This window comes from Macrobrachium rosenbergii, chromosome 46, assembly GCF_040412425.1.
Source record: "Macrobrachium rosenbergii isolate ZJJX-2024 chromosome 46, ASM4041242v1, whole genome shotgun sequence".
NCBI classification, from domain to species: Eukaryota; Metazoa; Arthropoda; class Malacostraca; order Decapoda; family Palaemonidae; genus Macrobrachium; species Macrobrachium rosenbergii.
Genome location: NC_089786.1, coordinates 40,585,099 through 40,602,598, shown reverse-complemented (window position 1 = coordinate 40,602,598; position 17,500 = coordinate 40,585,099).

Sequence of the window (17,500 nt, the reverse complement as noted above, 5' to 3'; positions counted from 1 at the left end):
ATATATATATATATATATATATATATATATATATATATATATATATATATATATATATATATGTATACATACTATAGTATATATATATATATATATATATATATATATATATATATATATATATATTGATATATATATATATATATATATATATATCCAGTTTATATACAAATATATATATTTATATATATATATATATATATATATATATATATATATTTTATGGAATATATATAAGTTTTAATATATATTTCGTAAAAAGCAATTGCATTAGTAGGTAATCATATTTCTTATGGAATTTATATTTAGAATCTTTCCGATTTTTTTGTCATTTATCTGTGATTGGCATTTATAGATAACAGTTTTACCATGTGAACTTACAGTCTTTCTATTTCATTAGGAGAAAATCAATATTTATGAAACGTTGTAAATAGGTTGTAAGTCATAATCACTTACAACTGCCACAGTTTGAAGAAACACTTTGAGAAGAAATCAATAGGGCGTAACTTTCACCAGAAACTGAATAAAGATGAAACATGACGTTATGAAGATTCAACAATTACTTTCAATGAAAAAAAATAAATAAATATATATATAAAATATATATATATATATATATATATAATCAGTTCATATGATAAGTTAAAGTCTTCCTGGACCTTTCAGTCATAGCAAACACTGATTTCATGTGTCACCATATATTTATATTTCTTCGTTTTAACGTGCCATTTTTTATATGGGGAAGCATGATGCCTTCTTTTGAAGGACTTTGTTGGCCAGGAGGCTGGAGCCTCGATCGGCTTCATGCCTGTGCCAGACAATAGTTGGAATGCAACAGTACCAAAACTTCCAGAACTAGAACTGAGCTAAGTGTAAGGTCGACAGTTCGAGACCTTTGGTGTCTGTTATGTTTTTAGAAGTGATTATGTTTTTAGATGTTGGGTGGCTTTGTTTATGTGTGTATTAGTCTGTAGGTGTCTGTTATGTTTTCCTGAAGAAGTTTTTTATTTATTGTGTATTAGTTTTAACACCCATTTGCTTTAGCAAACCTTCTTGATTACAACGTAAAATCTCACGGATAGCAAAGTGTCCGCCTTCTCTGACCGGTGGCCTACAGTTGATTACAGGAAGTCTCAAGTTGCTCTTGACCAACCGAGCCATCAACATATTATATATATATATATATATATATATATATATATATATATATATATATATATATATATATATATATATATATATATATATATTTAAATATATATGTATGTTATATTTATCATGGTCACACACGATAAAAATGTATCTCAGTCCTTTTTATTTAAAAAAATGTATCTATATATAATATACAGTATATATATATATATATAATATATATAAATAACTTAATATATATATATATATATTATATATTTCCCAAGAATGGAGGGATAAATGATTGTTATATCGATTTATATATATATATATAATTTAGGAATAATATATAATCTTTTACATATCTTTATAAATGGCAATGGAGACTTTATGTTTACAGAGACACGAAGTGATATAGGCAAGATTTTGACAAAGACATGGGATAAGATTGTCATATACGGAACCAATTATGTGGAGGTCATATAAGAGGTTAAAAGTAGCTGGATGATAAGAAATATATATATACCACGTGGTCTTATATATAGGGATATAGTTTATTATATAGTGAATATCCCTATATGTAACCAGGCCATTTTTAACACTTTTGGCAAGGTGACTGTTGCAACGATCTTTATTCATGACACGGAGGCGATTAATTCTTGTACTAACTGCAAAGTGCTAGTATTTCCATATCAACCTTTTTCTCTCATTGTTATGTAAAGCTTGTGTGTACAATCGATTCGCTTCTTGTTCGTCATATTTTATCGTCACTCATTCTCACCAAATCAACTAAATGGACCATTTAAAGAAAGCAATAGTTTCTTTTGACTGTGTCTTATTATTCAAATAATCCAACAAGAAATGAATAAAACAAAGCTCCAGATGAAGTCAGAAGATTAAATCTCTGCAAAACCTGCTTTTGAAACTAAGCAGGTCTCATTGTTACTTAAATCAATGTTTATTTTTCATTTCGGAAAACAGTCTATGAATGGCGTCAGTCCAATTCTGTCCAGCTGTAGCCAGGTTCGGAAGAATCAAACATGAGAAAACAGCCAAAATATACCTGAAATGCAGAAAGCCAGCAATGGAGTTAAATGGACGAATGATATGGAAAAGCACACGACAAAATTAATATGCTTGTTTCTGTAGAACCTGTCGATCTCAAAAATCTCTACCAGTTCAAAAGTTCTGTTAATGATTAGAAAATCATGGTAAAAAAAGTAAAAAAAAAAAAAGAGATTGCCCTTCCCAATCTGCCGATTCAAAGCAATGTCCTCCCCATTGTTCCGTCTAGAGAACTGCAGTTTTATTTTGTTAAAATGAACGATCAAAGGGGTTTTTGGGTCAGATTTGTAATAACGATCAAATCGGCAGAACGACCGATGTCCATAACAGGGATCACCTGACTGGACTTTGTCAATCCAAAGAGTTTTGATGAACACAAAGATTTTGCCTCGGATGTCCTCGGAACGGCTTCCATCTGACTCATACCCCATTTGGTTTTCAAAAAGTCATCGAAGCTATGAGATGCATATATGTTTACCCCTTTTTAAAATTTGATAAAAATCGCCTGAAATATACGAATTTTATACAAAAATAGATATAGGTAACAATCAGATTAATTTATATATATAATTATATATAAATTACTACACAAGGAATATATGTATATATGTATTATATACATATATATATATATATATATATATATATATATATATATATATATATATATATATATATATATATATATATGTATGTGTGTGTGTGTGTGTGTATATATATATATATATATATATATATATATATATATATATATATATATATATATAAATAACATTCTCTAATAAAAGCAAACTAGTTAAAGATAAACCATTAAGGATTAAAATTGTAGGATTGGAAAAAAATTGTTTAATTAACGGTCATCATGCGAAAAATACATCCCAATGCTACTCTAGTATATAAAAATTAATGAAAAGAATCTCCATGACTTGTAAACGAAGTCAAATCCATGCAGAAACCTGAGGAAATGCTTCATATGAGTGCATGCTGTAGTTTTCATATGAATAGAATTACTTCATTAGTGTTCGTCGATGACATTGTGCAAGAGTGTTTTCCTACCTCGAAAATTTTTTATGACGTCATCGTTTCGTCATTGTTTTAATGACGCAAGGTTTCGTAGACGAAAAAGAAAGATGTCCTTTATAAAGCCAGGCCCGGAATCAACAATGGTTTACTGCTTTTCATTTTCAATAAGATTGACTGAATGAATCATGAGGACTTAGTCGGTGTTTGTTTGGACTCGTATAGTGAAGAAGTATCTGAAGCTGTGGAGCTAACAGTCGAGAAATATGTCTGTCCTTAACGAAAAAGAAATTCCGTGGCGCTCAAAAAAGGAAAATAATATTAGACAAATGATGACACTAATTTCAAACATCTCTCCTTCTGGTATTGTGTTTTGTAGAACGAAATGTACCCACGTGCCTTGTATTATCTTTGGTCTTTTGTGTATGGCAAACATGTAAAAACGTTTTACCTCTCTTCGCTCGCGGGCAAGAATCCTTTCCAATTCAAAAGCAAAGCTAACAGAAAAACTTTCTAAAATAAAATAAAATCTAAATAAGGAGGCAACGTAAGTTGTTTCTGCTCGGATGGGCCAACCAAGCAAAAAAGTTCAGACAAAGTTACCGCAGAACAGGCGAGTCTTCTTCAGACCTTCACGAAGAATGAAGTCAGTCAAAACAGAGAATTATTTAAAGATGGTGCGAATTTGTAAGGTTTTCAAGTGGAAATTACAAAACGATAGGAACAAGCTGAAGAAAAGGGCAATGGAATGGTAGAACACTAGCAGTATTATCATGCAAGGAGAAAATTGACTGAGGTCTCTCTCTCTCTCTCTCTCTCTCTCTCTCTCTCTCTCTCTCTCTACCCTGCACGTTAGGGCATGAAAATGAGCTTTTACTCAGAGAAATAATATTGACATATTTGTGTTTCTACGTAGTTTTTGAGAACTCAGAAGAATATTCGTATCTTTACTTTGTTCTCGACTTCTTCTTGAGGTATTCTGTTATCAACATTCTTCTTTTTCATTGCCACCATCTTCACTCATTGCACTCATCATGACCATAATCATCAGCATCATCTTCACCAATGCATCAGTCTATTGTCATCCTCGTTATCTTCGCCGTACTTATTAAAAATAAGGGCTCTATCTCTCACAAGAAATCACTGTTGTTCTTCTTTAAGACTTGGAGAGAAGGGTCTCAAAGTCTTTTTATTACAAATCATATTCTAAGTAGGCTTTCAAGTTCAGTAAAGATAAACCAAAGACAAGGATTTTGGGTGACTGACATGGTGGAATATTTGAATCAAAATCAAAACCAAAACAGAACACGAGACTACAAACACCAACAATCATCGACCATGTCCTGAATCTTCCCCTTTGAACCATTCCCCCAACCCACCATCATCGTGGGTAAAGGAATTATTAAAAATAATGTTTATCGTCACGCCTGACCTTCCACACGTGTGCTAAACTGCTTTACTCATCATGTTGGTTTAATTTTACGAAAGTAATTCATCTTCAAGTGAAGGGAAGAACTGATGTAATGATGTGCACACATCTCTATCTTGTGCATATTGTTTCCATTTTTTTATATTTATATATATATATATATATATATTATTATTATTATTATTATTATTATTATTATTATTATTATTATTATTATTATTATTATTATTATTATATATTATATATAAATAGTATATATTTCAATTTACAAATCATTAATTATTATTATTATTATTATTATTATTATTAAAATTATTATCGCGAAATAATATTCATATAATGCAAATCAAAAAAATCAAATTTTTAAGATTGAATAGTCGTTTGGGATCAATATTTTTGAAGAAAAGCAGAAAACAAAGAAAGACAATTTAAAGATAAAGTGGTCCAAAATTAAGTATACCCGCTCACATAGATGTGAAAATTAAAGCAAACATTGAAACTGTTGGGATATTAGTAAAGAGTCATTCCAATTGTCAATCATGTTGATTTGGTATGTTTTTTTTGACATATGATCAAAATAAAAGCATTCCTTAGAATCAGTGCTGATATTACATCAGAAAAGTAAGAATTCAGAAAAAGTGAGGACATTCTTTTTGCGGACAGCCTTCTCCTCAGGTCAGCTATCTTTATTCATTATACCATTATTCCTGCAATTCACTCCTAGATTCTTTACTCACAAAATTAAAGTACTGAGGACAGAGAAACTGATCTCCATAGGACGAATGAGAAAATTTACATTGAATGAGAAAAGGAAATAAAAATATATATATATATATATATATATATATATATATATATATATATATATATATATATATATATATATATATATATATATATATATATAGATAGATTATAAATATATATACCTACAAATATCCTATATATCTCTCTTTCTATTTACTGGTATTCTTTTTTGTGTCTCAAGTCAGCTTGTTTATTATTGCTCTCTTAAAGTGGAATGAATGATGTAATTCATTATACCATAAAGTCCTTCAATTCTCCTAGATTCTTCTCTCTCAAAGTTTATCTAGTCAGTAAACTGATTCTGGAGTTCATTGAAGTTGAGAAAAGAAAGGCCAGAAAGAAAAACTAAGATATATAGAGGAATTTATTTATGATAGAAATTCATTTCTGGGTATAATATGGTTCGATTCCACAATTAACTGTAGGTCCCGTTGCTAGGTAACCAATTGGTTTAGCCTATTTAAAATATAATCCCTTTTGTGTCTTTGGAGGTTTATTTAGCTCAGTGGTCTGGTTAAACTAAGATGTATAATTAACCTTCTCTCAGCTCAGTGGTCTCTCTCTCTCTCTCTCTCTCTCTCTCTCTCTCTTTGGGCAAAGAAAGGATTTAAAATAAATTAATTTTATATCTAACGGCACCAAGCGTCTTCCGCGAAAGTGGTGGAATTAGTAGCTGTTGATTAAGACGGACATAATTACTCCATTGCCAGACAGACATACAGACGCAAAAAGAGAGAGAGAGAGAGAGAGAGAGAGAGAGAGAGAGAGAGAGAGAAGAGCTCCGAAAAGCAGTTACTGGTATAACTCCTGTTACGTAACTTTTCTGGCGCAAAGAATCGTCTGCCATCCAACATTTAGCGCCGTTATACATCAGCTGCCGTTATCAGTAAGTTGTACAGTACATTAAAAGTTTTGGAGTTACTCAGAATTTTCATTCGCTGTTTTGGCTAGATACACGGAGCTCAGTTGAATGGTTTTCCTACCAAGAAATAATATTACTGAACGTAAGAAAAGATTTGGAATTCTCTATGATCATTAATGCAAGAATCTTCCAGAACAGAGAATAATAATCTTAATTACATCAGAAATTCGTCAAAATATTTGTTCGGAAGATGAATAACATTTAACTAAAATTATTATTCTTTCATTACGGTGTTAAACTTCCAATTGTAAAATCAATAGTTGAAGTGACTGTGATCTAACAATTACTGCCATGGGTATCCTAGTAAATCAAGGATTTCATTACAAAGTATAGAACTCGGTTTATTAATTACAAATGTATATTTAAAAGGCTTAACGATACGTGGAGCTTACGCACTTCCATAAAAGATATAATAAGCTAGGGCAACTTATTTGTGCTTAATTAGAAATCTATTCAACTCACAGCAGTTTCAGATGGGTAGTGGCTCTCAAGAACTGATCGGTGAAACCCTCTACAACCTATTTCATACTGATGATAATAATAATTACTGACGTGGAAAAAATCATAGGTGTAAAATTATGCAAACTAATCGATATTGTAGATTTAATAATGAAATAATTTTAGATAATTTTTCATGACTACATTAATGATATTTGTTAAATGTGACTTAGTCATAATTAAATGAGTTATTCATGACTCTTTCCCTTTCTGTTTGTTTAGGGTCTTCACTTACAGTTTGTTATTACCAACTTTGGTACTTAAAATATATATAATTTTTGATGGGGGGAGTGGCTCTTGGGTCTTGGAAAGGGGTCCCTTATCGGTTACCGAAAAATATTCACTAAATTTTTGATAATGCAAAGATAGTTGTTGATGAATTTTACAGAATCCTATAAAACTGATTTACTACAAATGAGTAATCTTGCTGATGCTGTATAATTTATTCCATTCTTCTTCCGTTCTATACGCAAGATTTCATCGTGTCCTTTTTCTCTTTAAATAATCCGAAGCAGACGGTCAAGTGAAGAGGAAAACTTCAAAATTCTTATTTATCACTTGGTATCAGTCATATTTAAAATGATTACTTCATCAGCTTATCCGACAAATGAAAAAGCATCCTCGAGAGGACTCTGTCACTAGAAGACATATCTTAATATTTCAACTTCACAAACAGATTCGCACACACATTCACACACACTTGCACACATATTATATATATATATATATATATATATATATATATATATATATATATATATATATATATATATATATATATATATATAAGATAATGTAAGCAGTCAGAATGTAGGGACATTTAGTCCCTCCAGGAGCAGATGAAATGTCGGTAAATGGTTACAACATAAATGTTTAAATAGTGTTTTATATATATTTATCTTCATATTGTACTGTTGATTGCATATAAACACACACACACACACACATTATATGTATATATATATATATATATATATATATATATATATATATATATATATATATATATATATGTGTGTATATATATATATATATATATATATATGTGTATGTATATATGTGTGTATATATATATATAAATATATATATATGTTTTTGTGTGTTTATCTTTATATATATATATATAAAAACATATATACACATACACATACATATATATATATATATATATATATATATATATATATAAATATATATATATATATATATATATATATATATATATATATATATATATATATATATATATATATATATATATATATATATCAAATTGGGAGAAGGACAGGGTAGTAGAAACCAGATGACTTTATTACAGTCGCCGACGTTTCTGTACCATAACTGGCCCATTTTCAAGGCTAAGAGACAAACAGATATACTGTGCATATATTAAAATGACCCAGAAAAAGAATTAAATATTATAATTGCCGTATAAAGATCAAAATTGATAAGTAAGTACCGAAATATAGACGATAAGGTAAACCTAAATTTCATGCAGAAAGATAGTGGAGTGGCACCTGGGGTTCTAGGAACATACAGGACAGGTGTAGAGGCGTGGCAGAGGACTGGGAGTTTAACTTCGGAACAATCTGTTTGAAAAATAATGTTTCCAGAACCGTCAAAATTTGGTCATTTGAGGTTCTACTCAATATCTCAAAATCATCATATTTTATATTACGTTTACATTTAAGTGTACGGTCCCGTATGTCAGAGAATTCAGGGTACGATAGTTTAACCCCTGTTCTGTAGCTACAGAATGATGAGAGTTTATTCTCACCTTCAGCAACCTCCGTGTGCAACCGACAAATGTCCCCAGGTCACGTCTGGGGCAACTGAATTTGTACATTACATCGGAGGTCATTAGAGAGCTTAGCTCTTCCTTGTACTTCAGTAGAGAGCCAAGCGTACAATTCTTCATAAAAAGACTTCTTATGTATTAGTGGAAGACTAACACACACACACACACGCACACACACAAAGGCAGTTTTGGAACAGTAGGTACAGTGAATTTTGGAATGAAAACTTTGTTTAAAAATTTGTTAACGTTCCTGTAAAATAGCTTAAAATCAAACATTTAACCTTTCGTTATTCTTGAAAGGGGAGTGATGACTGTAGTTACATAGGTGAAACTTTGGAAATTTTGTTTCCACCATCAGATCCAATTCCGTTTCCAATTCTACAGTTAAGCTTTCGAAATTGCTAAAGTTTCCACGGTCCAGATCAGGAGAAGAATAAAGAGAGCATTAATTTCTTGGAACTGTTTTATTTCTAATCCTCATGGAAAATTATTTTTGGAGATTCCTTTTTTTGCGTTAATTTATATAATAGAGCTATTGCATAACAATGTTTTGAAGTAGAATTTTAATCTTTTACTAAAATGAAACTAAGTTCTGACATGGACTTAAGAACCTGGTAATTTATCTTCGCTGCAAAAACCTCATAAGAAATTAGGTAAATTGCCGTTAACTAGTTGGGAGTTAAATTTCAGTCTTTAATCGAAAAGTCTGGTTTTTCAAACCACGTGCCTAACACCGTATCAAAGTCAGAATTTTTATCTACATTTATTTTTCAGTTCTCTTACCGGAAACACTGTCTCGACAGCTTGAACATGCCCAGAGATCAAAAGAGATGCAGGAAATTAAATCTGCCTTCGAATTATACTCAATGAGACATTTATTTTAATTTATGTGTAATCAGGCTTGATGTAACGACGCATTCATTGAGAGGAAGGGGTGGAAGGAGGGAGGGGAGACAGCTTAGGCTAACTACTGCTCTGCTGCTGAAGAGTCAACCAAACTCTGAGCTGTACAACGGGTGTCCTTAAGATCGAGAATCATTACTTGGCCATGTTGACACTTAGCATAATATTAATAAGAGCAGACGTTGGGTTATGACAAGTAGCCCTTATACACAAGACAAATTCTGATGTGCGACACGCTCTGATCTTGATGAGAAAGCAGATGAAGACTCGCGAGGAGATAGTAGAAATAACACTTTAAAAATGAATGCTGAGGACTTTTGAGAGGAATTTCGCTTAGCGAAAGCGACACATTCATTCAAGACCAAGGAAGACTCATTTGGGTTCTCCATATGGGTATTAGACAAGGAAGCTCAATTAGAAATGATATAGCTTAGATAAGGATAAAGATCATTCACTTACAAACACACACATACACTTGTATATATAATATATATATATATATATATATATATATATATATATATATATATATATATATATATATATATATATATATATATATATATATATATATATATATATATATATATATATATATTTATATATAAGCCTTTCAACATTTCATTTTCTTAAAATCTATTGATTGTTGGAGAAAAGAATTTAGAAGATTAATTAAGCAAAAAATATGACAGTTTCCATATTCTCCGATGTTGAAATATTAATTAACTCATAACATGAGGAAAATGTACACGATGATTATTTGTGACAATAAATATTTAAAAAACATAGAAAAAGCATTTGCCTCAATGTTATTCCAGATACTTAGTTTTTTTTTTGGGGGGAACGAATTAAAAAAGTTTATAACATGTTAAATATTTGAGACACTGATATGTTTCCAATAATAATTATAAAAATATTCATAAAGACAGTTGAGCACGCTTATATCAATAGATTACGAGAGTACTAAGAATGAGAGAGAGAGAGAAGAGAGGAAAGTCTGCCGTCTGAATAAATAGCCGCCCTCATATTAGCCTGCCCTTCGGCGTGTAAAACGATCCTGCGATTTCATTTGGTCTGTCCGAAGGGATTGCTAGATACCATCATGCAATTCTCTTTCTCTCTCTCTCTCTCAAGATCTCTTTTCTATCATCTAGTAGTAGTTTCCAGATAATAAACTTTTACTCATCAACGAGCTTTAAACGTTTTACAATGCCTATCATCAAGTAGTTGAAGTTTTTCAATGTGTAAAATTTTTATTCCATATCAGTTGTATATATATATATATATATATATATATATATATATATATATATATATATATATATATATATATATATATATATATATATATATATATATATATATATATATATATAAGTAAACTTAAAGTGACTCTTTCTTGAGAAGGGGAATTTTTTACATAATTTTATCAATAGTCGTATAATATATATATAGACAGTCTCAGGTGTTTGTAGAATAAAACAACCGTGTAGTGCGTGATTATGACGGGCGATTTGTTGAACCTCACTTGCTGGCTGTACTGTAGTCCTAGTTCTTGTCCTTCGCTGGTTCGGACACGAGACGACGAACACACACCTCGGTAATATATGAAATATACATCACACATGATATTGTTAGCTACTTACTATATATGAATCACTGTGATGTGATGTCATATATATATATATATATATATATATATATATATATATATATATATATATATATATATATATATATATATATATATATATATATATATATATATATATATATATATATATATATATATATAATCTTCAACGACTGTTTTCTTCTTTTACATAATTTTATCAATAGGCGTAAAAATATAGTACACAAATAATACGTATTATGAAGCGTTGAAAAGCACAGCGGTATTATTAATGCACACACACACATATATATATATATATATATATATGTATATATATATATATATATATATATATATATATATATATATATATATATAGATAGATAGATAGATAGATAGATAGATATACATGTGTATTAATCGAGATTTGATATGAACTCTGCTGTACATATCCCTGTCGAATCCCGCGAGGTGACGATGCACTTATCAGTTATAAGTCCCTTTGGTGTAAGTTATTCTCAACGCATTTGACGGCTGTAAGAGGCAGAACCAGGATCAGAAAACAGTATCTTTGAATCGTCACTAGACCCGAAAATAAAGTATCCTTTAACTTCTGATCGGAATCAGAAGGAAAATCCAACTATTTGATCTGAATTTTATTTATTTATTTTTTTACTGCATCTTGATGTGAGGAAGTTTCATATAAAGCCATCTTGTTCCGAAAAGTGTCTCTGACTTTTATAGGAATCAATCTTTCTTGAATTAATTCCCAAATCATTTTGATGAACGACAAAGGTACTGAAATTGAATAAGCTCAAAAGGTGTTGGGATTATCGTCAAGATATAAGCAATGTGATTCTGTCAAAAAGGGATTTAAATATTAAGCAATTATTATTAATTATTATTATTATTATTATTATTATTATTATTATTTAATTTTATTATTATATTTTCAATATTATCATTAAATGCAGTCATCTGAACCTTTTTGTTTAGATTTTATAGCCGTTACATTTGAACGAAATTTAAACAATCGAATGGAAGGCCAGCTAGGAAATTAAGCCCGCAATCTGAGTTTCAAGTTAATAAAATTGATCTCTGACCAACTCATAAATCCTCGTGGAATGAGATTGAAGGACTGCATGGCATGCTACAGAAAAATCAGGACAGAGCGAAAGATAACTTTTTTTAGGTAAATTAAAATGGAAATTTGCTATAATCGCAGGTGAAGTAATTACCTTGGGTAAAAGTTGGAGCAGTCCAGAATTAATTACCATTTACGAAAGTATGTGGATTTTAGGTTTGCGTTCCTTCAAAACTAAATTTCAACTAAACTTTTTTAATCTTCTCATATATTAATGAAAGCAAAAATACGGCAATTATGATTAATAGGCAATTTATATAGCAAGATTTTCTACGTTTAACGAGAGGTATATAAAACCTACTTTTAAACAGTTGGATGCAGTAAACTACGCACCATTCTTGTATTGGTATATTCAGTACTAATCCATGAAAATTGTTATATGTAATAATCTAAAGATTTTCCGAGACCGAAATGTAAATATATTATGTATAAGATTATAAGTATATGCATTTAAACAATCATTATGTTTGTATAAAAAATTATAATAGTGGCATTTTATTATATAAAAATATATTTTAATTTCACGGTTTCTGTAACGAAAGTCGAAAGGAAAGGCTCCAAAAGAAAATGAGGAGATTTGCAAAAGCAAGTATTACACAGGACATCGAAGGCTGAGAAGTTTTCTCCACGAGGGTTCTGATAAAAAAGAAATCTAAGGTTTGTTACTACACAGATTCCACCCCACCCTACTCTCCCTCTCTCTAACCTCTCTCTCTCTCTCTCTCTCTCTCTCTCTCTCTCGTTCATGGGCGAAAGTTAATTTCTGCTGCAATTTGAAGCTCCTAGTCCATCACAATAAAAAGTGGCTATATTTTTCTCTCCGCAACCTTTTTATTACTAAATAAGACTAATACTGAGCAACAGAGTGTTCTGTTTTGATTTTTACTGACTGGTAGATTTTGGCTGAAAGAATAGCTGTGTTTTATTCATGTTTTATGACTTTTTAATAGTCTTATCCCTTTTATGTTTTTGAAAGCAATAAACAAAAGGAAACCTGAGATATTTAAACCCATTAAAACGCTGCGTTGCAATATTCTTTGTACAATATACTTTTCTGATCTCATGAAATAATAAATGAAAAGATGGAGGTGCAATCCTGTCTGTCTGAGTGCATGAATAGATATATGTGTGCTTGTTTGTGTGTGTGAATTGAGAAGAAAGCGGAACTTTTTTTCAAGTCAGATACCATACCAAATCCTATTAAGTGTGAAATAACCATCAAGCTTTATTAGGTGGACTCTCAGGGCAGACAGAGTCAGGACCATCTAGGGAGGAAAAGGATAGTAAATTTGTTCAGTTAGTGGAACTTCCCACAACGCATACGCCCCTGACACTTAATCTTCAGCATATTTCGGACATGCATGCTTTAAATAGGGCAGAAGCAGACGAACAGAGAGGATTCATGTATAATGATATAAAATGGACAATTAACTAACAATATGGAAGCAGAGCTAATTTTCTACTGTTCAAAGAATCGGAATTTTTGGTGAATATCCTAAGGAGGTTTGTGACTATAGTGCGCCTTCCACGGCCCATCGTAAATTAGTTATCAAATGCTTTTTTTTTCGGTCCTTCTTCGTCTCTAGCTACACTGCCTATCTTCTTATATTTTTATCAGCTGGCGTCTCCCGAACAAGCTGTCCAGTTTTTTAGGCAGCTTCATATTTGCCTGATCATTTGCAATAAATTCTTCTTCTAGTGTTGTTAGAGTCAGGAAACGTGACGCAGCTGCCTTGCTAAACAATTTAAGATAACAAATAATAATGCTCTCCGAATATCAGGTCTTCATCATTCGTGAAATGACGGTTCGATAACTGTTATGTTTCTCAGGAACTCTTCTTTCACCTTCAGTTTTCCCTGAATCTTACAAGCCTGCGTTCTTCAGAAGAAAAGCGTGTTGCTTCATTCAATATCAAGACCCGTCCTCTATTCTTACCTCATTCTTTCATTTCTATCGCGGCTGGGCTACTTCCGGGTATTAGGCTTGGATACTGGCCAAAATATTTCAAATAAAAAATCATAACCCATAAACTTTTATATCGATTAGCGTTTCTAAACAGTGCACACAAATCATCAAAACTTGATGACCTTTTTTTAATGAGAGGTTGCCGCACTTTTTCGGACATTTTTTTTTTTTTTTATAAAAATGAAGAAAAAATATTTATAAAATTCAAACCTGGCTGGAATGCTGAAAGTGAGGGTGTGTATATTCTATGCATAAATACATACATACACGCATGCATAAAAGAATGATTACAATTTGGTTAATATATCTCAATGTTTGCACTTTGAACAAGTTTCAGTATAATACGATGATTAAAACGAGGGAACATGCCATTCTGACGAGCAACTTAAGCCCACAGATCTATTTCCTTATAAAAAATATGATCACCTTTTGACTTTCCTATAAAGAGTGGAAGGACATCAGCCTTTTGCTATCTGCGATCTGCTCCTGTGAAACTCCACAACTCTTAGGAGGACGCAGGTTGCTTTCCATTAAGAAACCGCGGCTCTGAGAGGCTGTTGACATTGTCTTTAGTGGCGATGTTTAGTTTGCCTCTTTGTTTTTCTTCTCGTTATCGCCCTCCTGTTCCAGTTTCCTTTTGTAGCAGACTACACCTGGTCTTGTTTTATTTTACTTTCGTTTCATCTTACTTATTTCACACCCACGAAAATCTGCACAGGAATTAGTCTTTATAGTTTATAGAGTTTTCCTTGTATGTTGATCAATAAGAAGTGTGCACTCACAGCCTCTGATGTGACAGCTACTTTTCAAATCATCAGTTAGGGAGATGTCGATGTATTTCTACTGAATGATAAGAAGAAAAACAGATTTCAATTTATTTGTTTCAGATATGAAGTTTTGAGGGTCAGAGGAGAAAAGTTAGCAAATAGAGCATGTTATTGTGTTTGCAAATATTAATCGCTTAGCTGGTACAAAGAAAAGTCGCTGAAAAACACCGAAAATCTGAGACTCGGAAATGACTGAATTTTATAAAAGCACCATAATTCATAGTTTCGAGACATGCAGTGGTACAGGAAGTGGAGAGGAGGTCTCGAAACTATTTTTGAAATAGAATCATCCAGTAAGGTTCAAATTTTGATCCTTTGTAATGACTTAATAGTTAAATGATTTTTGTTAATATTAAGAGTTGATAAAAAAAGAACCATAAAGAAAAGTAGTGAAAATCAAATGGCACTGATTTTTAGTAATTACTGGAGGAGTGGAAAGCACTTCACTAAGGGGCCATTAATAATTTCATTGGACATGTAAACATTTAATGATTGGAAGTTATTCTTAGAGCCTGAATAAACTGTTATTTTGGATAAATGAATAACTACAAATTTATTAATATCCGAAAACCAGTGATGAAAACTGATGCATTTCGTAGACATTATGGGAAATTATTAGATTAGTAAAACGGGAAAATATTAACATAAATATTGATTAATTGCAATTGCAGGTAATTATCAAAAATCTTCAGATAGATGAAATCAGTAGATAATGATAACGTTGGCATCAAGAAAATAATGGGAAATACGAGGCGTACAAAACCTAAATACATAATGTGTAACAAGGGTAGAAATATGAATTAGTCAGTCGCTGTGACAGAACCGTTTCACTAAATCTTGTCCGATAATTATGTGGAATTGAGCAACGTTAGTTGACTATCAACAAAAACCAAATAGAGGCCTGTAGCAAATTATGTCGCACTATATCTTTCAGACATAGACATGAGACTACCAACTTCCCTGCAACAGGCCCAAGGAGACTGGAGTGAGCAGTGCTGACTCATAATGGGGACCAAAACACCAACGTCGCGAGGAATAAAAAGTCTGAAGGGGTAAAGATTTCAGAACGATAATAAGAAGTAAAAAAATATGCAAGTTAATTCGGCACAATCGAGTTTTCTGTACAGTGTATAATGTGCTGTATGGAACTTTCCAGCTACAGTCCGGTGGTGGCTTGTGTTATTTGGGTATCTATAGCGGTGCCAAGTACGATTATGATTAAATTTAACCTTAAATGAAGTAAAACTACTGAGGCTAGAAGGGCTGCTATTTGGTATGTTTTGATGATTTGAGGTGGATGATCAACATACAAAATTTTGGCCCTCTAGCCTCAGTAATTTAAGACCTAAAGACGAACAGAAAAAATGCGGACAGAAAAAGTGCGGACGGGACAGACAAAGCCATCTCAATAGTTTTCTTTTACGGAAAACTAAAATTAAAATATTTAAAACAAAATCCAGGAAACTTCGAAATTGTTGGACGAATAATTGATTAGTAAACGCCATGGATAAAAAAAAATTTAATGAAGGCCTTTGATGGTCATGAATCAAAATTAATTAATGAAGACAAATATATATGCGAATCAAAGGGGGAATAGAAGTTTCTGGACATCAAGTCGACATAGATAAATTTTGTCAGTACGTAAAGAATATTTCAGGATTGAATTCGTCGGTGTGTAGATTGTATAACAACTGAAGTAACAATCCATTTTACTATAATTATGCGATTGCCACACATAATGTATGCTCCATGAGGGAAGATGTCAACAGCAGGTAACCATTTCTACAGAACCAGAAAGGCAGATAGTGTTCATTGGGAGGAAAACTCAAGCTCATCGGCTTTAAAGGTGATTATCAGCATAGAGTCAAATTCCAACTAATTTTTCTCTTATAAATGTCTAGTGGTGACCAATGGCTGCCAGAGGTGTTCACCATATAATGAAAGTCTGAGCTGGAGCAAACCGACAACTGAGTCAGTACAATTGTCTCTTCATTTTTCCTTATTAGTAACAAGGTTAATCAAACTTTCTAAGCAGCTTCTTGCTTTTTTATGTATGTATGTTTGTGTGTGTGTGTGTATATATATATATATATATATATATATATATATATATATATATATATATATATATATATATATATATATATATATATATATATATATATATATATATATATATATATATATATATATATATTATTTCTGAATTTCGAGTATGCTCAACACTAGTCAGGTCACAAAGAAATTCTTGACATGAATGTTTTGTGAATAATGTGTTCAAATGGTGTGGCCCTTCATCTCTAATTTACATTATGTGTAACTACAATGTTGTTGGCCTGAGGCATGTTAAAAGTTCTGACAGAGTTCAATTCTCC